This window comes from Periplaneta americana, chromosome 14 (assembly GCF_040183065.1).
Source record: "Periplaneta americana isolate PAMFEO1 chromosome 14, P.americana_PAMFEO1_priV1, whole genome shotgun sequence".
Classification (NCBI taxonomy): Eukaryota; Metazoa; Arthropoda; class Insecta; order Blattodea; family Blattidae; genus Periplaneta; species Periplaneta americana.
In genome coordinates, this window is record NC_091130.1 from 128,998,248 (window position 1) to 129,017,785 (window position 19,538).

The 19,538-nt window shown below is 34.0% G+C and overlaps 1 long non-coding RNA gene across 2 annotated transcripts; it reads left to right on the plus strand.

Annotated features, from left to right (window-relative positions):
* The first annotated feature begins 9,247 nt into the window (after positions 1-9,247).
* Positions 9,248-17,102, plus strand: LOC138713736 (uncharacterized). Of its 2 annotated transcripts, XR_011335977.1 has the most exons (3): positions 12,256-12,354; positions 12,558-12,888; positions 13,992-17,102. It is a non-coding gene; the product is annotated as an uncharacterized lncRNA (long non-coding RNA). The 2 variants fall into 2 exon arrangements; XR_011335976.1 differs by lacking the exon at positions 13,992-17,102 and having other exon boundaries at positions 9,248-12,354; positions 12,558-13,570.
* Positions 17,103-19,538: the final 2,436 nt, after the last annotated feature.

Sequence of the window (19,538 nt, forward strand, 5' to 3'; positions counted from 1 at the left end):
AATAAAATTGGCGCGAAGGTACAAAAATCGACAGAGAATAAAATGCGAAACATATTAATAGCTGACACTGTGTGCACAATAAATGGCTAAAAAAGAGCTATTGAGCACTCATCATGTGGGAACTGTAACATTGGCAACTCAGCTGCTGTTACCATAGCAACAGTTCTCCCACGCTATGTGATATTCAGTTGTTTTTCTGATCGCAGCACTAATGTCATGTCCAATCTTTCGAAAGAACAGGTATAGAGAAATAAATTGACAGGTGGCATGGAAGTGGTATAGATATGTAAAAATTATAAGTAGGTGTAGACTATCTATATAAACAAGTTTTCCCCTTTATTCTAGTTTTATTTTACCAGCTCACTGGAGGTTGATTTCCAGATGGTCCTTTAGTTGAACTATTAGGTCTACTTAAATTAATTATTTTTTTGTCAGACATAAAAAGTCAAAAAGTCTTTTTGCTTTTGCTTTCTCAGTGTATTCCTGCATGCACACCCAAAAATGGACATACACACACGAAATTTTGTGCGCATGTGCCTGCCATCACCTTTTCTATAATTATTTAGTATTGAAGTAATGTGTGTGTGTGTGTGTGTGTCCTGATACTTTTGAACAGCTCCATATATTACATTGAGTTATGTTAATTTGTTGAATATCAAGTAGCTTTATTTTATTCTCGTACCTAAGAAGAACATGAACAGTGATTGTCCAGGGCACAGTGGTTCCCAAACTTTTTTAAGGCATGACCCACTTTTGCGTTAGACTTTTTCTGTGACTCCCCCCCCCCCACCTCACTACTACGTCGATACTTAATTTCATTTGAAGAGTACAAAACCCTGTAAAATCAAAACCAACGATAATTTGACTCAAAACCAGTGGATCCCACCCAAATTGAAATTTTCCAATTCTCTTTGCTTCATAGTTTGGTCTTTCGTGCTGATATATTTAAAATGAAAGGATTTATAAGGAAACTTGATTTCTGGTCCACAACACTTGACAAAAAAAAAATTATTTATTCCAGTATATTAAAGAACTCGTAGAAAATTTAGCTTTTTGAGTATTATTCGGAAGAAAGTCGAAACAATTATGATAGGTTGAATCCGTTTTTAAACAGTTGCGTTCAACTGGCTGAAATTTTAAAAAATATCAAGGAAATACTCATTAAATACATAGGCTATATACCTATTGCTAGAATGCAGAATGTTGACCAGTTTTAATAATGCAAGAATACCTCGAGCTTGCAAAAGCTCTTAAATATTTGATAGCATTTGCAAACTCGTATTTATGTAAAACAAGTTTTTTGTCTATGATTGCCATAAAAAAGCGAGATATCTCCTTGAACTTGAAAATGATATCATTGTGAGTATATTGATTACAGAGTCTAGATTTGAGAAGCCATGTACTTTGAAAAAGGGCAAATTTATTACATTAATAATTTTTAATTTATAGCTACTGAAATATTTATTTTATATTTTTTTATGTTCACATTCTTTATGTTTTTGTTTCTAAATGCAACATAAATATATGTTAATAAGGCGGTTTTTTAAATTACTTTTTAAATCATCTCGCGAAGCCCCTCAGCTCTTCATACATCCCCCTCCCCCCCAAGTGGGTCGCGGCCCACACTTCGGGAACCACTGGTCTAAGGTTTAGCAAGCAGAACTTATGCTACGAAGTTATGATCCACCGTGGGCTCCAATTATGGTTGGTCTGAATACTTACCTAGTTGGGTTTTATCTGAGGCAAATGTCTGGTAACCCCATGGCGAATTCTCAGACTCATCTCGCCAAAATATCACCAACACCAGAAAACCGCGCATTTGGTACATCATCTTTAAATGATTGATTAAAAACTATAGCAGTGTTAACTATTAGTTAACAATTATAATTTTTGGGGGGTTAGGTGTGGGAAAAACTATCTCCTGTATTAGAAATAGTAGCCTAATATAAATAAAATAATGTTATTTCCAGAGAAGAAGAAGCATGTTTTGTTATGCACTGTTTAAGTTAAAATGAAATCAGAATGAAATGAGGATTGTGCTGGAGATAAATTATTGAAATTCTTTTTTAGCTCAATATGATATTAAATAATGTATAATAAAAAAAGGACAGGTAAATACAGTTCAACACTTTCGTTTTCTCTATGTCAATAATAATAAGTCTTAATGATTTATTTGAACTCTGTTTCCTTATAAATGTATTCTTTAATTTATTTACAGTATGGAGTTGGTCTCAAGATACTAGTGCAACAAATGACCAAGATAAAGTCTTTCAGTGCAACAACTGTGGAAAAGTTTATCTTCGATATCGCTCCCTTTGGAGACATGGACGCTATGAATGTGGAAAACCTGCAATGTTCCAGTGTCCTTTCTGTGACTATCGAGCAAAACAGAAGATAAATGTTGTCAAACATGTAAAACATTTGCATAAAAATGAAGTTACTGGTACTGTTAATTCTCCTGTTTGTTATTAAAATGTCCTGTTTGTTCAGCAGTTCAAAAATGCATTTGTTTCATCATGATATTAATGGTAAACATTTTATGAATGTCATCTTTAATTTATTATTTTAATACTTGTGAGTAAATTATTTCTCAGCTAGAAAGTGGCAACATTGCTATCCTGCATGAGTGATTGTGTAGTGTACATGGAAGTTTTGGTCAAGGCCTAGCTCATGCCAGCCTGCTGAGTGGAACCCAAAACAAGAATACAGACAGGTTACAGAATCTCCTTTCTTACTTTGATTGAGTAAATAACGTTTTAACTGGTATTTTCTATATTAATAGTTTGTGGTTTGTATCTTCTGTCTCCATAATTAGTGTGTAGGAATGCACCTGCTGATAGTCAAAGTTGCTGTTTTCTGGGCGAGAGATAAATTATTCACCCAGTACAATTCTCATTGCAGTGCATATCGTTCAAGTTGTTACCTAGGTAGTGTACCGTTTTTTAATATTGAGTTTAGACTGAAGTAATAAACAAGTGCTACTGGTATTGATGAAATTAACAGTTCAGCGACCATTTTAATAATGTTCTTTTTTTTTTGAAGTCATGTTCTTTTTTCTAAGTATTGTACCTATAATGTACCTGAATCTGAACTATTTATAAATTTGGACACAAGATGACATAACCTCAAATTGAAGATACTGAGAAATGTTTTCATTTGCTGTATAACAAACCAATATTGGAACTTATAGAATAAGGAAGCATGGTATTAAGTACAGTATTGAAAAACATTTATGGCATTTGTTCAAACTGTATATTAATCTTCACTTTTATACGAACAGGTACAGTTACTGTAAAATAAATAATGCATGTTATTAGGATAACCTAACAGGAGAGTTTTAATAACAACACAAAGACTGTAAAATCGCATTTCTTTCTCAGAGTTCAACTTAGGAGTCTTAAAACATTGCACAGATACGGAAATAAAATTTGAAGCTCCCTTTACAACAAAACTGTGCATGTGCAGTAAACAAGAGCCCCTGTATATATGCTACTTGTGGACAATTGTGCGAAATTGTTGCCTACATACAGGTGAATTCCCATCAAGTTTCGCTCCAAATTTTAATTCCGTAGCTGTACACATCTGGTAACATGTATGGTTAAGTTTACAGTGATCTGTGTAATGAAAATACTTATTCAAAATTTTAAAATTTTTATAGCATTACTGCTCTGTGTTTTGTTTCATTGATATTTTTCACTTCCGAGTCGGCCATTCCCTGTACTTCGCTAGTTGCGCTATAACGTTATTTTATTATTTTAAAATTGAGGTTACAATAGGTTTGTTCCAGCACGGTTCAGAATTCATTCTGAACTATGGTACGGTACCTATTCATGCGCAGTAGTTCAATGTGTATTCTAACAAGACTAGAACTGATTCCGAACCAATACCGAACCTCAGTTACCTGTTCCAACGTGCTTTAGAACTCGAAAGAAGTTTGGTATTAGTTCGGAATGTGTTCTAAATTGCTTGCTGGAACAAATCTAGTATATATCTTACTTGAGTTTGTTCATATAATGTAATGTGAAGCTAACAAAATACCGACTGAACTTGTTTTCACTGTGAAATTAATACTTGAACCAAAAGTAAAATCGTTTTTAATCAATAGTAAACTCCGAAATGTACATATGTATTAAATTATTAAGGTGTGACGATTTCTGCCTCTGAGAGTCTAATATTATTTATTGTGTCAAATGATATTATTCTCTATTGCATAAAGTATGATACGCTTAATTTATTTTATACCTTAAGTTTCAGCATATGTTTTTTCATCAGTGACACTGACAGATTTGCTGTGTTTGTAATTAGTGTAGTGATGTCCATGTTTATAAACAATTTAAGCATTCTTTAAATGATGTTATTTTGTTTATCCAATACGATTAAAATTGCATTAATTCATAAATAAAAACTGATAAAACATCGTAATTTTGCTTTTTTTTACTTAGTTGAGTAGCACAAGATATACTATCAGTAATTATGAATGCTGAAGATCGGGATTTAATTCTCTATAACTCCAACATCGAAATTTGTGTTGAACAAGACTGTACTGAAATAAGGTTTTTTTTTATGTGTTATCTTTTCTTTTGTCATCATGCAATACATTCTTCATTGTCATCCTATGATTAATGCAAACGAGAACAGAACTTTTCAGTATCATCCATGGAAACAAAGCAGAACATTATAGTAGTAGCACATTCTGGTATATACAGTCACGAAGCTCAATACGTAGTCAATATGCATCCATAGATAGTTGCTAACCACTAGGATCGCTACTGTCGCCTCATTACAGAAAATGCAAAATAGTACCTGCACAGTCTATTGTTCCTAGTACCCTCATAAACTCAAGCTTCGTGACTGTATATACTAGACTGCGGTAGTAGTAATAGTAGTAGTAGTGGTGGTAGTAGTCTTTTATTTAATTGTGTTTCCAGTTACAGAAGTTACTCAGTGGCGAAATTCATTATTGGCGAGAAATAACAGCTCTATAACATGGGCCTCCCAGCCCTACTTACCACCGAATGAAGTCTTGAAGAATTTTATCACTTTTGGCTGAGTTTGAATGTTCGAAATTTGGCCGGAATCCGACAGAATAAGCGCCATCTTAAAGTGATTATTTTCGAATATCATATTATTACTAACCTAAGATGTTAATAAAGCATCGTAAAAGAACCTACTAAAAAAAAAAAAATCATATTATTACGATGTACCAAAATACATCCCGGCCACTTAGTCACTCTTAATGAGTACACCTCTGCACATTAATGTGTTGGACATTGTGCCACTGTCACACATCTGTGACACAGTGCATGAGGGTTGGCCACTAGAGGGAACATAAGAGGTGGAACTTAAATTGAGAGGATTCAATCCGGCATCGAGATGGGAATCCAATGTGGCTTAGTGGATAGAGCGTCAGCACATAGAGCTGAAAACCTGGGTTCAAATCAAATTTTTCTCCGTTCCACTCATTCTTCATCACTAGAAGTAAAATTAAAAACACATAATTACTTCCAAAGCAGCTTTAAAATATGGGTGTGAGGCCTGGACGTTGAGTAAAAGGGACAAACAAAGATTTGAATCGGTTTTTTAATTTTTTTTTTTATATTTTAGTAGGTTATTTTACAACGCTTTATCAACTTCTTAGATTATTTAGCATCTATGAGATGAAGGTGCTAATGCCAGTGGAATGAGTCAGGGGTCCAGCACCGAAAGTTACCCAGCATTTGCTCATATTGGGTTGAGAGAAAATCCCGGAAAAAACCTCAACCAGGTAACTTGTCCCGACCAGGAATCGAATCCAGGCCAACTGGTTTCGCAGCCACATATGCTAACCGTTACTCCACAGGTATGGACTATTTGAATCCATTTGAATTAAATTTCTGGGGGCACTATGACCCTGCACTGCAATCTTTCAAGATCTATTGCGCTAACCCTAAAGCTAGGTGCATTCCCAAAACCACACGAGTTGACTACACTAAGGTTCTCTGCGTAACCAGGTTTTGAGCAGGAATCCCATCCATCCTTAAGTCAACCCTTTCCATGCATCACCATTCGGAGTGTGCATTGTATACATCAGTGAGTCATTAAAAATCTTTATGAGAGTCATCTGTCTCTGATTACACCACAGCGCATGATAACAGCTACAAGGTTTGTTATATAAATCACACAAGCACCACTTTTCATCTGTGGTATGGAATCTTTTTCTAGTGCATACACGAAAGTGGAACTCGTGTACTGCGAACTGAGTCATTGTATGTCACAGCTCATATTCCCTTCTTCTTTCCTTGTAGTTCTTAATACACTACTTTAGACTGGAGTCGTAGTTGTACATCTATAGTCCCATCGCTCTAATTTCCGGCAGCCAATCACGTTGCAGGTCGGCTACATTTAAACGTGTGCGTCTTGTGATTCACTGATGAATACGTTAAGCATTTCCTAAGGCTCGATAAATACTTAATATAATCGCCCGCCATTTTGGCTCTTTCGTTTGCGTTCGCAGAAAGGACACGAGGACGTTATTTACTGCTCAATTATTTGCTGAATTACAGTGCGTTTGATTTATTATCATAGGAGCTACGACATGATAATGTTTAACGGTGTGGCAAATAGATTCCTCGTATGGTAGCTTGGCAACGAAAGAACAAAAATGCGAACGATACTACCTACCTAGACTTTATAGAGCTTTCACTTCCTAAGATGTAAGCACAGAGGAGGAGTCATGCCAGGAATAACAGCGTCGCGACTATAGTTCTGTATAGAATGTTTCTCTAAAAGCTTACATGCTAACCTTGATGGTGTGAATTTGGACACACATAGTAATATCTTCGGCAAAGTTGCTTTAGTTTTCTCGATAACCTTGAGATTGCTTTTAGTAAGATGCAACGACATAATTTCCAGTCTATAAAATAATAATGATAGGTGAATAAATTGTTCAAAGCTGCTTTACAGGGAACTTTAGCTGAAAAACTAGACTTGCATAATATATATGTTACTGTAGGCACGTTAACAGAAAACCACAATTCCAAGTCACACAGAGTTGTGTGCACTCGATGTGGGTCTCTGGCGTCTCGTCAGCCCACGTGAGTTGTGTGGATATAAAGGGAAAAATTGAGATGGTGTCGGATGGAGTTCGTGGGTAGCTCACTTGGTAGAGCGCAGGTACGTTCAACCAGAGGTCCTGGGATCGATACCTGGCCCTGGAACAATTTTTCCCTTGAAATTATTCATATCTGCTTTACAGGGAGCTTTACCTGAAAAACTAGATTTGAATAATGATAGGTGTTTATATTTGCACCAGATAGTTTCATGGCTGTAGCTATATACAGTCTATGCAGAAACTGTACGTTTTGCATGGCTATTATTGCTGCTTCAGCTTTCTCTTTCACATATTTGGTGAAGATGCTTCTATTTGTCAGCAATATCATTGTCAAATATTTAAAACTTTTACAATTTTTAATGGTTCATTTCCTTTTATGTAGTTAACTGGAATCATTTGCAGTGTCTTCTGTTTATTGATTATGAACTTATTTTTCTCTCTCCATTCCAGTCGATTATTCAGTGCTGCTTGAAACTTTTCTGTTTGGGTTGAGACCTGTGCCATATCATCTGCATGCATATAAATTTTCACCTGATCATTATGATTTTCTGCATTAGGTTCCATGTTGCTACATTGAACATTTTGAGGCTCGTCCGTTTTTATACTTTGAATTACACTTTTAGAGGTATTTACATTTTTTAATTAGTGTAAATTTCTGAATTTTTAGGGGCATCATAAGTTTATATGAGTATTAGTACATGGTTTGCATATAAGGCAACATGTACACATTAGAAGTTGTTAGAAATTGTAACAATTCTGAAGATATAATAAAGACTTTTTTATCTTCACTGATTCTTTTAATTCTGCAATCAACACCAAACAAATCCCTGTATCAATATGACTGATTGCCTGTTTAGAGATTCCAAAAAGATATTGCAAACTACTCACAGTAAATTAGTCTCCATTAGTTAAAACTGAAGTGTAACTGCCAGTCTGTCATGGACTGATATGTGGCACTCAGAATACAAATGGCTCAACTCACAAAATTATATTTCCACTTTACCTGTTTGTAACAGGTGCAAAATGCGATACACAAATGAAAATTGTGTTGAAATCTCATGGAAAAACTGGGAATTATTTTTAGACCGATTTACACTTTGAAAAGAACAATATGAGGAGCTCTATAAAGCAATAAACTCAACATTCATTTTTTTGTGGGTTGGGCCATTTGTGCGCTGAGTGCCTTGTATGGCTTCTATCATGTTTGTGTATTTTTTCACAATTTGAGTGTCAATTACATTTATTAAATATTGAAAATTCGTACTATATATATATATATATATATATATATATATATATATATATATATACTCACTTACTTTTGCTTTTAGAGAACCCGGAGGTTCATTGCTGCCCTCGCATAAGCCCGCCATTGGTCCCTATCCTGAACAAGATTAATCCAGTCTCTACCATCATATCCTACCTCCCTCAAATCTATTTCAATATTTTCCTCCCATCTAAGTCTCGGCCTCCCAAAAGATCTTTTTCCCTCCGGCCTCCCAACTAACATTCTATATGCATTTCTGGATTCGCTCATAAGTGCTACATGCCCTGCCCATTTCAAACATCTGGATTTAATGTTCCTAATTATGTAAGGTGAAGAATACAATGCGTGCAGTTCTGCTGTATGTAACTTTCTCCATCCTCCTGTAACTTCATCCCTCTTAGCCCCAAATACTTTCCTAAGCACTTTATTCTCAAATACTCTTAACATATGTTCCTCTCTCAAAGTGAGAGTTCAATTTTCACAACCATACAAAACAACTGGTAATATAACTGTTTTATGAATTCTAACTTTCAGCGTTTTTGAGAGCAGAATGGATGACAAAAGCTTCTCAACCGAGTAATAACGGGCATTTCCCATATTTTCTAACATTTAGCTAACATATATATATATATAATTGGATCTTCCTTTGATTATTATGAAAAATATCTTTCATGCGGTCTAAGTCTGTTACGTGTTTTGTAATAAGTTGGAGAGTTAAGACTGAAGACTTTGATAGAAGTTAATTTTTTAATTAAGCTGCATATTGAACCAATATTACTAAGAGGGTCTTTCCGATAGTAATGCCTCCTATTTATTTTTAAGGAAACTACAACACAAACAGAGAGCATAACAACACTTAAATAAAGCAAGATTTCAGGTACAGATTCAGAATCAAAATTCAGATGGCTCAAATTTTGTTTTTGGGTCTGTACATACAGTTATTTTTCCATATAGTCACCACCATTCGTTACACACTTGTTCCACCAATGAACTAGAGCCTGTATGCCGCACTCGTAAAAATCTGAACCAGCAGAGGCAAGCCACTTTTTACAGCTGCAATGACAGCATCCTTGTCTGCAAATGTTGCCCACCTAGTCCATCTTTCATAGGCCGAAAGAGCTGGGTGTCTGAAGGTACCAGTGGCGGCTCGTGCCTTTCTTGGGTGGGTGTTCACAAAAAAAAAAGAGTAATGAACACACTGATATATTCTCGTATAGCTGAGTGACACGTCAGAGATAAACCAGTTCTAATATGCATGTACCAAATCTACGCATATAAAACCAAAATTAAAACCATTAAACAAGAGTAGAGTAAAATTTATTCATAGGACTCACCTTCACTGCTGTTGTAGATGGTGTTGAAGATCTAGATTTATTTGTAGAGAAACTCCATGCACCTAGTTTTGAGAGATGCAAACTTATCAATAACTTTATTATTGAAGTCTCTAATGTCGTTAACAAGTTTTTTTCCACTGCCAACATAGCCAATTTACTTAATCGGTCTTCTGTCATGGTGCGGAGGAATGTTTTAATCCTCTTTTAATTTAACACACAATTTCACACACATCCGTCTCCAAACTTCAAGTGTTACTGTTTCAGCTTTCAATACGCACCATTGCAGCTTGTATTTTCCTTACTTTGCTGAACAAAAGACAACAGAATCAGCTCCCGCGTGTAACGGTATTTTGAAAAGAAAGAGTAAAGAGAGAAAACGAGGAAAGAGGGAGAAAGGAACAGGATGCCAGACCCAAGGGAGATGGAGCATCTCTGTTTCTCTGTCACTAGCACGTTAAGACTTGTGCGAACCAGAGCTATTGTAACCATTGTAACAAACCAGAAAATATTCTCGCCTCAGGCTATTCCACCCTGCTAGAGAAAAATTGTGCGAGCTGCTGTCAACCTGTCCAATGGAGATTCAAAGACACACGACACACGAACGGGACATTCTCTCGAGACGAAAAATGTAGGAACGTTATTGCACATTGGAAAGTAATAGATGTAATAATATTAATACAGTAATATGTATGGTTATTGTTGGTTTTTAAGGTGTTCACGTGCTCCTGTGCTCATATAGAGGAACCGCCGCTGGAAGGTACTCAATCCGGACTATACAGTGGATATGGTAGGAAAACCCAGTGGTTGCGAAACTGATGTGGGGCCTAGCATTACCGTGTTACAAGCGAAAAGTTGTTCTTCTTCTCTGGCCTGACTCTGGAAACTCGGGTCTTCAGCTTTGTCAGCATCTTCGTATAGCGTTCAGAATTGACAATTTCTCCAGGCTTCAGGACATCCAAACGAGTCACACCCCACCTATCCAAAAAGACTGTCATTTTTGCCAATGTTGAAATATACTACCCACTGCCTCACTGTGCTCGCATCCACAGTATTGTCTCTGTACACCTTTAGCGAGTTTCGATGGGTGTCAGTGGGTGCAATTTGTTCCACAGTGAGGAATTCAATAACATCTCTGTTTCGTACGCACCCCCATGTCAGATGCCATTTGGTAGACTGCCCTGCTGCCGTTATCTGTGGCACAACAACCAAACTAACAGGACATTAGCGGGAAGGTTCAGCCTTTACTGCAATACCAGTAGGGAATCGTGTAGGACCATTTAAAAAAAACTTACAAATAATGCCCATGGCTTGTCAGTATATTTTTTCATTAATAAACTTCCTCTTATGTAATCGTGAAAACTTTGTAACTAATTCAACTGTTAATAGCATAAATACGCGTCAAAAAAAACTTTCATACCCCATCAGCAAGTCTATCGAGCTATCAAAAAGGAGTGTGTTATATGACAGTAAAAATCCCTATGGATATAAAAAATCAAACTCAAAACATGAGATTATTTAGGGCCAAATTAAAGAAGTACCTAATTTCTCAAGCCTTCTATTCTGTAGATGAATTTATGACATTCAACAATGCTTCATGAATATTTCTGTCTTGTATTAAGTATTGCTACTGTACTAAATCTTTGTGTTGTACTAATAGACTATATTGTAAAATACTTCTGCATATATTTCAACTAGACTGTGATTATATTTATTTTTTATTAGGTTATTTTACGACGCTTTATCAACAGCTTTGGTTATTTAGCGTCTGAATGAGATGAAGGTGATAATGCCGGTGAAATGAGTCCGGGGTCCAACACCATAAGTTACCCAGCATTTGCTCGTATTGGGTTGAGGGAAAACCCCGGAAAAAAACCTCAACCAGGTAACTTGCCCCGACCGGGAATCGAACCCGGGCAACTGTGATTATAATTAAGACTTTGAAGTACTATTAAGATTTTTTTACATGTTCCATATTCCAGCTGTGAAGTGATGTACGAATACCATGGAATGTAAATTAGTACAATACAATACAATACAATACAACATTCATCTCAGATGTCATAGATCAACACAAAAAAATAGGAGGTATTAATTTCGAAATGACCCTCATCACATTGCTAATATCTGTTATTATTTGTTACGAAATATTAAAGTTTACATTCTCAAGTGTATGCATAATGAAGGGTTGAAAGAAAGCTCTAGTTTAAAATACGTCCTTGAAGTCAAATTGATCATATCAATGCTTCGGGATAGCATATTTGATTTGATTATGGTAGAATTTTGTTTCAATATTAAGTGTTTCTTTGGTCTTGTCAGTTTTTACAGTAAGTTTGTAATTGCAGAAGGTGTTCAATAATAAAATGTATTACTATCAGTGAAAATTTTTATGATGTAACTCTTTATGGGGCAATGGTGTTTTGTTTTCTATTTCCATGTAGCAAGTTATGCGTCACTCGAAATGTATTTTGATTTCATAAATTGCAATATAAGTTTTACACATCTGATTAATGACCATCGGTAAGGAGGAAATTCTAACGACACTAAGTTGAGATAAGATAAGATTATCTAAGATTTATTTTAAGTGACGGCTTCTACACAAAGTAACAGTTTTGTAAGTTGTAGATTTCGTCATGAATATAATACTTTTGTTTCAAAATAAATTTGTAAGTTAAAGAAATACGTTTGTACTGGTATATTTTCTTCTTTGTTCCAAATGCAAATTATTAATTTGTGAGAGGCCTTGCACACGAAATTGTGTATATTTATATTTAATTTGGTTCATTATACTAAAGAATTGTGTATACTGCAATACAATTGTAGGAATTGATTCAGTACTAACATACATATGTGTATCTTGCTGTTGCAGGAACTATAAATATTGGAGACTTCGCTCTGGGATTGCTACAGACTAGGAGAGAATCATATGGCATTATTCACCGTTGTGAAACATGTGGTCGTAGTTATCGCCATAAGGAGAATCTAACACGCCATATCAGAGTTGAATGTGGCAAAGAAGCTCAATTCTATTGCATGTATTGTCATTATAAAACAAAACATAAACATGATTTGTTACGTCATATAAAATGTCGTCATTCATATGCTACATCTAACACTGTGTTGTTTAAGTGAAAAAAAAAAAAATGTACTGAAGGAGAGAGGTAGGGGAAAGGAGGGAGTGTAAAAAAATAAAGAAAAAAGTATGCATTTTACTGTGATAAATTACTATACAGCTCTGATATTTAAAAAAATATGTAAAGGTGTGAATTGTTATTGAAAAAAAAAATCAGTTTTGTTTACTGGCACTGTAGAATATACAAGGACGACTGCTGTTTGAATAGTGATTGTTTATAGCAAATATTTTTTATCTTTAAAATCAAATACCGTTACATTAAAATAAAAATGCTGTTGAATTTTAAAAATAATACTGTAGTCCATTTCTGAAAATATAAAGTAAAACTTTAATTTTGCAAAGTACCTGACAATTGTTTTTCTGTTGCAAAATAAACAAAACATATTCTGAAAATGTCAATAAATTTTTATTCTTAATATATATGATACAATTGTATTTATTGTAACGAATATATTTAATCTATAAAAAAATGAATCCAAATATTTTGCACAGGTCTTCATGCCTGGATTATAGTGCTTAGATAATTTCAGTGTTACAGACTTGAGGCTGTTTTGTTTATACATCATACAAATTATAGAGGTGGTAATATTAGTTTGATTTTAATAATGTTTTATGTGTTAGTGATAGTGTCACATTAAAGATTAGAACGAAGTTCAACTGAAAATAGAATGTGTAGGCCTACATGAAGACATGAAGCATAATATATGAATTATGATATAATAAAGACACTTCTTTAAAAAAAAAAAAAAGGACGAAATATTACGAGATATTACTGGTGTTTTTTAAACATACCTATGTAATATTCTATCTAGATATTATTCTTAATGTAGCTGTATTTACCCATAATTGCCTAGCCAATCGTGACTATTTCTCCCAGGAACTTGTTTTCTTGTCTGTTTTCTGAATCTTTTGAATCTTTAGAAGTGAGGGACCATGACTATTTTAATTGAACTCTTTAAGTTTGCGTTGTTTCTGTAATGACTTAAGAGGTTATAAATCCACGAATTTTGCATTATTTTCTATAAAAATTCTTAATGTGCTTTAAATATAGATAAATTTATTATTGTAGATCATTCATGTTAGTTAATTGGATAAACCTGCGAATAACTAGTTTTATAATTTTTTCTCTTCAGTTACTTTTATTATAATATTATATACTGATTTTTGCAGTTTGGAGGTGTACGTTGAGCGAAATATCGGCACAACAGCACAAAACTTACCAATGCAACAACTGCGGAAAAGTTTATCGTCAGCATTGTTCTTTGTGGAGACATGAACGTTATGAGTGTGGCAAACCAGCTATGTTCCAGTGTCCAGTTTGCAGTTATCGAGCAAAACAGAAAAGCAATTTAGTCATGCATTTGCGTCATGTACATAAAAATGATTAAAAATAAATTGTTTAATTTTTCTGTCTACTTTTATATTCACAGAATAATTTTTGTAATTACTATGTAAAAGAACTCAGTTGTTAAGTCCTTCAAAACAGTTTTCATGTTGGTTGAATTTACTTTTGAAGTGATTATTAATTTTTGCATTAAAATTGACATTAATATTTTTAGTCATATTGAGATTTCCAAAAGCAGGAGACAAAGAAGGGAGAATATATTATAAAGACAGTTTCTGTCTCATTATATATGGAAATATTGACATTACAGTTCATTTTCTTATTTTAATTGCTGTTTTCAGGATTATCAGAACTTCATCTCATTTATTAGGTAAATTGAACTTCAAATACAATGTTTATAAGTTAGATTATTCATTACATTCAGATTCTGTACAATGGTTAGAACAGTATACAACAAATTGATTGTTCACTATTGTTTATAGGTATTAATAAATTTTTATGACCAAAGAACATTGGTTTTTTCATTCAGTTCCTACTTTTCCTTATTTCACGTCAAACATACTTCACTCTTTAATATTATTAAAATGATTTATGTGTATGTCCAAGGAGGAAATTCCTAAATGTGAACTACCAAAATGTCCTGTAACAGTGCTTCAGTTTGCTGTAAACATAAAGTTTTGTAAAGCATTAAAATTAAATTTAAATATTTAAATTTAATTCCTTCTTATATTAAGAGCGAATTATAAACATTTATTCTGAATGGTGCATGTGTTGTGAATAATGTACTTTAACCGAATGTGGACAAGAATATAATATGTATAAATACAGTAGTGTACAGTCAGTTTATATTTTCGTAAGGATTTGCTCTCTCAAAATGATGATGAATCTGGAAATTAATTTCACCTCGCTTTATTTCAGTTTTGTTAGATTGGTAATCGTTTTCATTTCTTAAATATTCCTGAAGTAAAAGTTAATACTTTTCGACAATACTACTAGTCAGTATACAGTAGACTCTGATTCTCCATTCACTTGTTTTCTTTGTGATAAATGCTCCGATTGGTTGCTTGGTTGGTTAGTACCTAATGCTCAGCTATTTGACAACGGAGCTATAGTCATCTTGCAATCCAGTAGTGCTGAACAATATTAATAACTGGAGGAAGAGCTTCACATATCAGTAGTGATTTCTATCAATTTGTAGGATCATTTTTACATAAGATGCAATTTTCCGAAGTTAAAATTACAATCTCATATAGACGCATGTTCAAGCGATCATGTTGAATAAGAAAATTGGATTTTGGCACATCAGATTTTCGAAATTCTGATATAGATAATGAATTGCTCACTGGAGACATTCTCATGGTTTACCTGATGCAAATTTTTTGAAAGAGTTTCTGTTGTTCTGTCGGCAACATTCTATTTTAGCCGATTCAAATGGGCAGATAAACTTGGTTTTTGTTTCATCATTGTTTGATACACTCTTTTGACACTTGTATAATCATTGATTAACAATAACTTCTTTACTGTGTTAATATTATAAAATTGGTGTTTGCATTTTCACAACTGTCCTTCCCTAATGGGCTGGAATAAAAATGCTCAAATATGAAGTGGTTATGTGGTAATATGTTATGTGCTAAGTTTTAATAATTATTAATCCAAATTTTATTACTCAATTTTTTTTTTTATTTATTTGAGATAAATCAGAAAATGAAACTTTTATTTTGTTGAGTGCTAATCAAAGAATAAATTTAAAACTGTCATGTGTGTTGTTTTGTCTTGCATGATAGTGCAAAATTCATAATTACATTGAGAGAAAATGGCCTAACAACGTCAAGATTTCATTTTGAGAAATATTTATTATCCTCTTTCACACAAGGCTAACTAAGCAAGAGTCTTGCTTTAATACTGAATCTTATTCTTAACATAGTTCTTTTCTAGGAGTTATAGAACACTGTTACAATAAAACATATCTCTTATTGTTTTAGGATGCTATGATTTGGATGACTTAAGTCAAGCATTGCTGACTCCAGTGGCAGAATGGAATATGGAATTTTGTATGCATCGGTGTGAAAAGTGTGGGCGTAGCTATCGACATAGAGAAAATCTGCTACGTCACATTCGAGTTGAGTGTGGAAAAGAAGCACAGTTTTACTGTATATATTGTAAATATAAGACTAAACATAAAAACAATCTTCTTCGACACTTACGTTGTCGTCATCAAATTACTTGTTAGCTTAGGTATTTCTGTTCAGAATGATTCTGTAGTTATTTCGTGTCATTGATTACTTTATATTTTGTCTGCATATGATAATCTGGAAAACAGTTTCTTAGTAATTAGTTAAAATGTATTGAACATAATTATCATAAGATAACTTTTAGTCAGTTTTAGCTGTAAAAAACATTCCAAGAAAACATTTTATTAAAAACATTGTAAAATTATTCTTAATTACTATGTAATTTTTTTGTTGGATGTTATTACAAATTGTATGGAGGTAGAGAAAGAAACTATGATGATAAAAAATGAGAGGGACTGGCAAACAAGGTCATTTCTATTACCTAATGATGATGACGACAATGACATTTAGCACATTCTTTGTATTTTATGTGAATAGACCTATACTATTAAATAATCGATTTATGGTAATTAATATTTTGAAATAATGTAGTTTCTCCTCATATGATGAAAATATGATAGGCTACCAGTAGTTAAACAGTAATGTTTATGTTGTACATCTTAGATATATAGTAAAAACTTATGTACATTTTCAAGTATATATTCAATTTCCATATAATGAGCCTAATGTTTAATGAGTAATATGCTGTATAATAACTATTAATAAAACTGTTCTTTGTTCCAATAAACGAAACATTAAAATTGTAAAATAAAATTAGTTATTTCTTTTGTGCTTTCAGTTTGCAGATTTAACAATAAAGAGAAATATACTTGATTTTGGAAAGCTGTACTGTCATTTTACTAGATAATAAAATAGTTTTAGCATGTAGGTATTACGTTATCTGGAGAAACACCATAGAGCATTCAGACACAAGCATTATATTTATTGAGACGTCTAAATAAAGGATAAAGTTTTTAAATTTAGATATTCTTATATAAATAATTGATTAAATGGCGATCTTACTTGTGTTAATTGTGTAAGCATGTGCGGCTTACAGCTGTTTCGGTGCTTCTTCACACCATCCTCAGAGCCTACTAGATCTCGGCGTCATCTCGAACTTTGCTGCCTGTTGTGTGGGTGCGTTCGATTGTTGAAAAGTGGTAGTAGGCTCTGAGGATGGTGTGAAGAAGCACCGAAACAGCTGTAAGCCGCACATGCTTACACAATTAACACGAGTAAGATCGCCATTTAATCAATTATTTATATTCAAGTATTAAAAGTAGTGTACGAAAGATTCAACATAGATTCTTATATGTTTTCAGAAACTACCTTTGTTCGTGCTGTGAATGATCAATGTTACACTTATACATTCATTTTTATGCGTTATACAGTAAGTTGATAGAATACTGGGATACATGTTGTTAGCATTTGAGAGAAAAATATTTACGGTATGGCATCTCATTTCTTAATATTTTTGTATGTCGATGATAACAAACTACTTTTTAATGTGGAATTAAGATTTATGTGATTATTTTATTGAAGATGATGGCTTTTTATAGAGACATTAGTTTTGGGATGTTTTTATTTCTTTTATGCTCGACCATGTAGTAATTATACACCTGGTAGCTATTTATTAAAGTTCAGGTTTTCGATTATTCTCGGATATGCAATCGAAAGACAACTAGAGAAATGTCACGGAGGCTGGAACTCCAATACTGTCGCAGAAGGTTATGTTCTGTTACTATAATAATTAGCGTTAATTGTAAATAATATTCAAATAAATTCAATTTGTCATCACGTTTTTCAGTTCTAAATCAATTTCCAGGTTACATCAAGACTAATGTTCTCTAGGTTATATCAATGTCAATGATATTAGTGCCTCGGAAAAAATCAATACTTTCGCGTCTGCGAACATCTCACAATTCAGGTCAGTTCCATTCGTGACTTACATAACCATAACATGCAAACTTATGTATAATTTCAAGTTAGAAATATGGTCGAGCATAAAAAGTCGTATGAAACTTGCCTATAATGGTAATTAAGACGCTTGTATGAAAATTATGAAACTCGCTTGCGCTCGTTTCATAAACAAACATGCTTGTGTCTTAATTACTACCATTATAGGCTCGTTGCATAATGTACTATTATGCTGCAGTAATAGTAGCTTCGGTTCTCGTACTACAGGATAAGTATATGCCATTGAGATGAAGTATGTGAGGCAAGCAGTAGAAAAAACGAGAAGAGATAGAATTCGAGAAGAGGTAGTCATGTTAACAGAATGGGAGAAGAGAGAAAACCGAAGCAGGTTATGAAGATGCGAGTGGAAGGAAGAACTGGGCGAGGAAGATCTTGCATTAAATGGGAGGATAGGATTGAAAGAATTGGACAGAAACGTGAGAAGACAATGGTGGATATGAAGAGATTGTATGGAGATAGATCGGAATGGGGAAGTGGATAGAACAAGGCTACTGTACTCCAACACTTAAATATATAAAGGACAAGAAGAAGAAGAAAATGCTGTAGTAAATACGAAGTAATGCGAAGCTGCAAATATTTGAATGTTATTATAGGTTACAGATTACACATGTGTATTTCTAAGCTACATAAAATGAAAACCTATATGATGTCATTTCTTTTCTCCTGTTGTTTTATATGTCAGGGATCTGGCAGTTAGTATTATATACTTTAACGCCTCTCCATTTCAATTGAAAACAAAGCTGAAAGACTGCGTCATGTCACATACCTCGAATGTTGAGATAATCCCCAGTTTACATGGACATGGAAGCATTTTTTTCTCTGTGGCAGCCAGCGTTCGAAGCAGCTTTTTTTTTTTTTACCTTGCGGATTTAATTGAAGTGAATTTTTATGGCAGGCAGAGTAACTATCTCATGCCCCCATGTTTTAAATTGCTACCAGTGCATTTCATTAGAACCAGGTACCCAGCTTCGAAGCCGTTAGCTCTGTGAACTTACAATATATCTATTTTCCCCTATTATCATAGTACAGGGTTGTTATCTAAGAAATTAGCAAGTTCTTTGTGGTAGTAGAAGAGAAAGAGTGGGGGAAGGGAAGTGGTCCATGGCCCATTTCTGTTAGGGCTCATCCCGACATTTGTCTTATTACTCAAGGGAAACCACGGAAAAACCTAGAGCAGGATGAGGTGTCGTGCTGATGACAAGCCAGTTGGCTACAGTGGGGTCTGTTTTTGTATGACTCGGAACGTTTTTATGTTTCATGCTTCAGGCACGTGATAGTGTTCAT